This window comes from Nannobrachium achirus (genome assembly GCF_963921795.1).
Source record: "Nannobrachium achirus genome assembly, chromosome: 4".
Classification (NCBI taxonomy): Eukaryota; Metazoa; Chordata; class Actinopteri; order Myctophiformes; family Myctophidae; genus Nannobrachium; species Nannobrachium achirus.
The window spans coordinates 27,971,186-27,980,591 of NC_137813.1; positions in this window are offsets into that span (position 1 = coordinate 27,971,186).

A 9,406-nucleotide genomic window follows, 5' to 3' on the forward strand; every position below is an offset into this window, starting at 1 on the left:
TGGCGCTCACAAACTGCGAGGACGCACGGACGCACGCACGGACACACGCACGGACGCACGCACGGACGGACACACGGACGGAGGGGAAAACATACTCTCCCTCAGCCTTCGGCTGGTGGAGACAATTAATGAACTGTGCGGGGAAAAAAAGGATTGATTTTAAACAACTGTCCTGTTGGGCACATGATGGAAATGTTATTATATTCCATATGGATAAACAGTTTTCCCCGACCATAGTAAAGTACTCGCACACAAGAAAATGAGTCCACACCAGTGTCATTCCATTTTTCTGTTAGATGTATTGAAAATATAGTTCAGAGTTCAAATTGTAGCAAGTACAGTACACCCATCGTTGCATCTCTGCCCATACAAAACATAACTTCACCGATATATGGAGTTACAGAATACATTAGTCACATTCTGATTGGACAATTAAGCATAACACTGGATATCAGATGTTTTCGTGTTGTTGGCCCCAGTCGTAAGGCCAGATAGTATGTTTGGCATTTTGTTATCCTGTGTCCTGGTCATTATGACCTGCAGTGCACAGATCTCATCGTATATTAGTTATTTGTCCCAACATTCTGATGGCATTGACGTTTAACACTGAAAATGATATCTATACCGTATTAATCATAATAACAGGAACATTTTAATCAATTATCTTAACAGCACATTATATTGTGAACTTGAAACCTGGAAACAAAGTATGTGAGTCCTATAACGACAGAGGTGATGTAATGTCAAAGAGAGATATGACACTTCTAATCTTGAATTATTGGTTTATTGAGAACATTGGTCTCACTTTATCTAATGTGTTGTGATCTCATTGCTCTTTGTTACTTAATTGGTACACATGTATTGAACTTGATAAATCCCATTTACAGTGTTTCAGTCACAGGTGAATGATTTACCCTGTAATGCAATACAAATGGCCTACTTTATTCAAACAGAACCATGGTGTCTGTGAACATGAAAGAGTGGTGATAACAGTCCAAATAAGAGGAAAAGTTTAAACTCTCACACAGTAAAATCCTATGTTAATTTAACTCCATTGGTGCCCAGTACAGAAGACATGTACAAGGAGAAATGAGGGACTGGACGTAATATTGTTACACATGATCATATTATATCATTTCAAAAATACTTTCGAGTTTTGACTGTGCTGTTATAGAGGGACCTGAGGATGCTGTGTGAACTTCTTCAGCTGCCTGTTCCTCAGGGTGATATGCACCCTGAGGAACTTGAATCCACTGACCTTTTCCACCACAACTCCATTAATGTAAATGGGGCGTGCTCTCTCCTTGGTACCCTGTAGTCCACAATCAGCTCCTTGGTTTTGTTTGCATTGAGGGTGAGATTTTACTCCTGGCAACGCAGTGCCAGCCGGCTCCTCCCTGTAGGCGGCATCATCGTCGTCGACAATCATACCCATGACTGTCGTGTCGTCGGCATATTGACGATGATGTTGGAGCTGAGCTTGGCCTCACAGTCGTGAGTATACAAGGAATAGAGGAGAAATATTACACAAGAGGCTGTACCATCATTATTACTTGTGCCAGCAGAGTGCGCAAGTACTGCGTTCAGTGTATCTGTGCTTCCTGTGTGTTTGTGCTTCCAAACCCTTGAAAAGAAAACTGTTTACGTCATCCAATGGGAAAACCCTTAAAAAAACTGTTTACATCATCCAAAGCGAAAACCCTCGAAAAAACACAGCACCAACTTGGTGACATCACCAACTTGGTGACGTCTCCACCAACAAGTGCGACCTGACAAACAAGCGATTGAAGATGGATGATTGAATGGATGTACATGTGAAGAGACTTAATTTAACAGACTAAACCTTTTGAGCGGTGCAAACCGCTCCTATATTTCACTTTGTAGCGTTTTTAGCTAAAACATTTTAGCACAGAACGATTCATTCATTCATCATCGAATGGCTAGTTGATTAACAGAAGCTGTTCTACATGACGACATGTGTTAGCCAAACAGAACAGAATTGTTCATGTCAATTTAGATCTGTCTTAGCCAATCAAAATCCCGCTGTGTCCATGACGTGTTGTCCATGACGCATTTCTGAAAGCCGATTTCTTCTTGATTACAGAGAATTTCAAACAGTTTGTCTTTCCCTGTCTGTTTGTTGTGTGTAATGGCCAGGCTGTTTGTCTCTCCCTCTCGCTCAGACAAACTGAGACAAAAATACAAACAAAAAGCATTCTGTGGCATTTACGAGTCTCCTTTGCTTCTTGCCCTCTATAGTATGTCCTTGTAGAGGGAGCAACCCGGCACTTCTTGGCGTTGGTCTTCTTGGCGTTTTTCTGAACTTCAAACCAGCGCAGATCGAACACCACCCAGGCTTCAGGACAGCGACCACACTTACATTACACTTGCAGATTGTGGTCGCTGTCCCGGGTCCCAGGCTGCACCCAGTCAACACCAGCCCAAAATCCAGGCAAAGTCAGAGGGCAAAGTCTATTCTCTTCAGTCCCACTCCATCTATAGTAAGTGAAAAAATATACAACTTCACACCTATATAGAGAGAAATAGATATGTTTTCAACATATATTCATTATCAAACCAATAACCCCTAACTCCATTTCTAAATGCTTGTCTTTTTTTTTTCATTACACTATTAACTAGAAGCAGTGCTCTTCCGAGCACAGGTCTCCACCAGGCCAGGCGTCCTGGTGGTGCTACTGTATAATAGGCCAGTGTAAAAATGGTGGCATATGTTCTTCACCTTAGACCTTTCATGGCAATCAGACGCTGCATGCATGATTTGAAGCATTGTGTTCCAAAAATGTATTTTGCTAAAGTCTACCTGCTGGCGGCGCTATAACAGGCCAATGTGAAAAGGGTAGCATTTGTTTGATCAGACTTGATCACATGACTATAGAGATACTGTGTACTGATTTGTGTTATTTTTGGAGAAAGTCTGAAGGAGTAATATCCAAAAATGTGTTTTACATAAGTCGGCCAAAAGGTGGCGCTATAAAAGGCTGATGTGAAAAATGCAGGGCAAAGGTTTATCCTTAGCCTCTAGGGAGTGCGCTTACAAAGTTTGAAACTGATCGGTGGAGTTATAGGTAAAACCACAAATCGGCCTCTTATAGCGCCACCATGAGGCTGATTTAAAAAAAAATAAGTGGCATTTCTTCCTCGACCTAGTGGGAACGTGTGTGTGCGATTTCATGATAATTGCACTTTGCGTTTGTGATTTGAGGCATTTTGTTCAAAACGGCTCAATCCTACAAACTTTGGAAGCCAATCTTAGCCAATCAGGATGGAATATGCAAAATTGGACAGATCCGTGTCGATCAGATGACTGTCCAGATACTGCCTACCGATTTGTAGGATTTTTGGACAAAATCTGTAAGAGTAGTGCACAGAAATGTGTTTTGTGAACATCGGCCACTAGGTGGCGCTAGAAAAGGCCCATTTGAAAAATTTAGGGCAGAGGTTCTAGATTGTGTGTGCTAGAGTGTGTGGGCTCACTTTGGCAGCGATCGGGCCAACGGTGACTGAGATTAGGTGCACACAAACTGCGAGGACACACGGACGCACGGACGGACGCACGCACGCACGGACACACGGACGGACGAAGGGGAAAACATACTCTCCCCCATGCCTTCGGCTGGTGGAGACAATGATCATACATATATGAAAATCTATATTTCTTTTTTCATTACACTATTAATGATCATACATATGAAAATCGCCTTTGCACCGCACACTTCGTACTGGTGCGATTTTTTTAATATAAGTTTTACACTCATGCCAGTGCGGTCTGAGCTCAAGGAACAAATGACACCCTTTTCACATTGGCTTTTCATACCGTCACCATCGGGTCAACTTTTAAAAAACACATTTTTGGAACAAAATGCCTCAAATCACGCATGCAGCGTCTGATTGCCGTGAAAGGCCCAAGAACACGTGGCACCCTTTCCACATTGGCCTATTATAGCGTATCTATTTGCACATCAGCCTTTTTATATTCCCAACACTGCTGGCCTACCTGACCCTGCGGAGACCAGTGCTCCGAGGAACACCTTTTCTTGTTATTATTATTATTAATATAATGGATTTGTATTGCTGTTGTTGTACAGAACTTCATGTCACAACAACATTTTGCTGCTTGTAAATAAACCCCTTTTGATATTGATTCTTGTTATGGGTTCTACAGTGTACTGTACATCCCACCCATTGTCACACAGCTTGCTATTCACTAAGAAGAGCTCCAACAAAGACATTTTGGAATCCATATTGTTGAATGACACTACACATGCATTCAAAGATAATTGCCCTTACTCTTCGGGGAACGTTACTACGGACGGTTTGATCACAAGCTGCTACAGTATACATGCGCTTCTTGGAAATCAATGCCATGGACGAGTACAGTTCCACTCACTCCGCAGTCTGAAAAAAAGGTGTTGTCGTGGACAAATTCTCTTAAGTATGATACAATCCTGTATCCACTTCAAATGCACGGTATGAAGCAGATATGGCAGCTTGTGTCTGGAGCCTGTTATCGAATGAATGGATGAATGAATGAATGAATGAATGAATGAATGAATGAATTAAATGTTTATTTCCGTGTCATTCCATCAATTTGGCCCATCCCATATGGGATTATATGACACATTAAGCAAAAAGAAAACAACTGACATCAACAGTCCTTCTCCTTGACACTACGCCCTACCTTATAACATACCAAACAAATAATCACACATGAACAAAATGAGAACAAATAAGTCAATACCATTTTACATGTAAATGGCCTCCTTCTCATCGACCAAGCCTTACCAAGAAATGAAGCGAATGAAAAAATGTCATGTTGAAAGAGGGGTTTCAGCTTCTCAGTCATCCAACCACACAAATTCATGATTTTATTAAAAAGGCCCTGCTTGATAGAATTGTAGAATGGGCAACAAAAAACAAAATGCATTTCATTTTCAATTTCATTAAGATCACACAAACCACATAACCTAACAACAGTGCCTACATATCTACCCTTCTCAATATGAAGACCAACTAAGCCAGCCCTGATTTGAGCATGTGAGGATTGTTTCTTTTTGGACAGGTTAAAAATTCAAACCTAATTTTCTGGACCATAGATATATTTTTTTATCTCACAATACGTTATTTCAATAGTCCGACGTGCGTCTGACGTGTGGTTAGGTTTAGGTTTAGGGTTAGGGTTGGTGTAAATTTGTGTATCCCAGCAAGTACTGCATTGCTCTATTGTGTACATAGATACACGCATTGTGTACAGCCTCACTTTTAGGATATTGCTTAAATCGCCACACCCTTGCTACATAATCTAACACTGGACACATACAAGCCTGGTATAGTTTGGAGTAAGTAGAGAAACCAAGATCCCTCAGTGTCTTTGTTTTAGCTATGACACCCCCTAATGCTCTATTTGCTGATTCCGTCAATAAAGTTGTTCCTTTTATAAAATGCATATGCTCATCCAAATAGAAGCCCAGATATTTATAGTACTTTGTATAATTTAACTTTGATTTCCCGAATTGGAATTGAAAGTCACTCGTGCGCCTGGTTTTTAAAATACCGGTACATGATTTATTTTCATTTATCAAAAGTCTAAAATTTGTACACAATCTTTTTGCTATTAGTGAGGTTGGAGGCAGCACATGCTGTGTTTTAAAATAAATGTGGTGTGTGCGTGTTTGTGTGCGTGTGTGCATGGCTGTATGTAAGTCTGTCGCAGTGCTAATAATGGGGTTCAGTGTGTGCCGAGCACGTGTCTCCATGTGTGAACCATCCAGGGAACAGACGTCACATATTGCTTCATATACTGTATGTGCTCAGTTGCGAGATATAGGACCACTGTTCCTGGCATAATGACCATTCAAAAACACTAGAGCTGCATTGATAATTTGACATGCAAGCACACTCATTATGAGGTCTGACACCATGCATAAACACAAAGATGCAAGCACACGCGTGGTCATCTCAACAGTGAGGATTGACACTGCCATTGTTCCTCCCCTCTTCAGTCTTCACCATATTGGGAGACGCAGCTCATCATAATGCTCATCATAATGAATAAGCTTCAACAAACTAGTTCACATGGACCTTATCAATGTAACTAAGAGTCACGATTGGGTACATATATTTTAAATGGGCAGAATTACGAAAAGCCAGCCTATTATGTGAGGAGAACTATAATCTGGCTGTCCTCTTCCTACCCAAGATGCAATGCGCTTTCTCTTTCTATTTCTATTCTCTCTCTGATCCAGAGGATTAAACTAATTAAAACATATATTTTCGGGGGAAAACTACTGTTTTGCTATGTAATTACTGTACCTTTTTCTTCCCTTTTTATTAATATCACGTAGATGTGTTTTTTTTGGTACTTTATATAGCTGTAATGAGGCTATGAAAAAAATAAAAAATCCCATTCACTGCCACTATAAAAGAATCTGCAATGGGTGATTCTGTCCCACTAGGATTAAACAAATTAAAACATATATTTTCGGGGAAACCCCCTGTTTTGCAATGTAACTACTGTACCTTTGTCTTCCCTTTTTATTAATATCACCTAGATGTTTTTCCTTTGGTACTTTATATAGCTGTAATGAGGCTATGAAAAAATAAAAAAATCCCATTCACTGCCACTATAAAAACAATCTGCCCAGGGTTAATGTCCCACCATAGTAACAGGGCAGAATGGGGCGGGATTTGTATTTGAGAAATTGAGCCCAATGGGGGTCATACAATTAACAAGGTTAATTATTGGTTAATGAATTCAGCTTCTCTGAATTCATCACTTCTGTTTTCAAAGGATACAAAGGATTCAAAGTAGTGCTATACAGAATAGGTCAATACAAATTATACTGTTTTGTAGATTAATCCTTTTTTTAATGACCGTGCCAAATTACCGGAACTACTTTATATTAATCAGAAACTGACCGGAATACTGCTCCTGGGTGCTGTCTGGGGCGCGCCGCTAACCCATTGTTTTTCGATGTGCACATAATATACCTTTGTTGAGTTAGATCAGTGTTGATCTAAAGAGAGTATTATTCTGACTGGGCAGTATGGCCTGACAACCCCCCCCCCCCCCCCACCCCACCATACCTGGTGAACTGCACAACCAACCAATGCAGGTTCAGAACGACCTACAGAATGAATAAGGGGAAAATAAAATGTGCCTCGAGTCGTGCCCAATGGGCACGAGGTAGTGGGCGTCACTGTGTGTCTGTATCTGAAATGAGCTGTTAGTTATCCTTTTCCATTGCCACCCACTACCAACCCATCTACACTTTAATAAGATTAACCAGCAGCATCCCTGTTGAGGGCAGAAGCCATAAGCACTGGAATAGCATGTTCTCATGACTAAATGTGCGATGTTGTAATTTGTTCCCAGCTCAGACTCTCTTCCTCTCCCCAAAGGGAACCACAGACTGAGCATTGTGCACGGTGTTATCTGTCCTTGCATATAAATGGTGGGAATTAAACAGAATCTGTGATTGTGCTGTCTGGAGGAGGGAGTGTCCAAAGCAAGGAGATCACAGCTCTCGTTATGTCCAAGTAATGGAAAAAGGGCATTGTGTCTCTGTACCGAACGAGAGCACGGAAACTATGTGTGCGCAGCTCAGCTGTTCTGTTGGGATGCCGAAGAAGAACACTATTGGAAAAATGAATCAAGGTGCAAATACATGCACAACTGCATGCAACCACACACACACACACACACACACACACACACACACACACACACACACACACACACACACACACACACACACGGGTCAGATTGTCCTGCTTTGTATCCTGAGTTGGGGGAGAGGACACCTTGTCCATCCTGTGAGTGTGAGTGTGCGTGTGCACGAGTGCTTTGTGTGTGCGTGCGTGTGTGTGCGTGCGTGCGTGCGTGTGTGTGTGTGTGTGTGTGCTTGCGTGCATGCGTGTGTGTTTGTGTGTGTGCGTGCTTGCGTGTGTGTGCGTGTTCTTGTGAGGGTTAGCTGGCCGGTCCTTAGCGTTCTCTCTTGTTCAACGCTAACCTTTTCCACTGCTTTACTCCTCTTACTGAGCCCAGGCCTTGCTAAGCGCCAGGGATAATGTGCAGCTCTCTAATTATGCTGGGGCCAATAGCAGCATGGAGGTGCAGTGATATGGCCACTGAGCTTATGAAAGACAACATACCCATATCGACACTACATCTCTCTCCACACCTTTTGTTCGCCCACTGAAAAGAACAGTGAGTTATTACGATGTGGCTCTGTAGGAGGCGAGTCATCTAGAAATGTCTGTTTGTCTGTCTGTCTGTCTTGTTGTTCCCACATATGTAGTGGTTTAGAGGTGTAAAGTAACTAAGTAGATTTACTTAAGTACTGTACTTAAGTACACTTTTGAGTTATTTGTACCATATTTGAGTAATTCCAATTTTCAATACTTCTACTCCACAACATCTTGAATCCAAATATTGTACTTTTACTCCTCTACAATTATATGAAAACTTGACTTAGGCTACTAGTTACTTTGTAGATCTTGATTATTATTCCAAAGCATACATTCACCACTTCAAGCCTTATATACATTTCGGCCATTTGAAAATAGCAGATCTACAAGCTCACAATGCGCCACGATGCGATCCACCGCTGGGTGTGTTTACAGAGTGAATACACATCCACTCACAGCTGCAGTGAGTAGAATTTATAATTGTCCTTAGGCAACAACATGTCCCCATGCATATTAATAGTCTGAACAGTGAGAATTCTTATGAGTTAATGGTACCATGTGGATACCTGACACAAATCCCTGCAGTAAAAGGAGGAACACTTCCGTGCCTTGTTCTGTCTCTGTTGTCTGTTTTCTCGTGTTCATTGTTTCTTAGTTAGTGGTTTACTTTACAGTTGTGTTCCTTTAAAGTCCTAAAAATGTGTTTTGCAAGAATCGGCCTGCTGGTAGGCCAATATGAAAAGCGTGTGGAGATATTAAATGTTAGATCATGGAATGGTATATAGAATCTATACCAGAGTTTCTTTCTGTTTGTGTGTGTGTGTGTGTGTGTGTGTGTGTGTGTGTGTGTGTGTGTGTGTGTGTGTGTGTGTGTGTGTGTGTGTGTGTGTGTGTGCGCGTGTGCGTGCGTGTTCTAATCTTTTGTAGGCTATATTTATCTCTCTAGGGCTCTATTTTGATTGTCTTAAGTACCAGCTCTCATGCCTTAACATAAAGGCCTATCCATACTGTCTCCGATCATCAAACTTTTCATCGGAGAGTTCCGACTTTCCGATGCGCAGCTTTCCAAAGTCTAATTCGGGTTAATGCATTTCAGAAGAAGCGAGTGATGTCATTTTGTAGTCATTTTCCGACGAAAAGTTTGGTGGTCGGAGACAGTATGGACAGGCCTTAAATTTAAGGCATAAGACCTGGTACT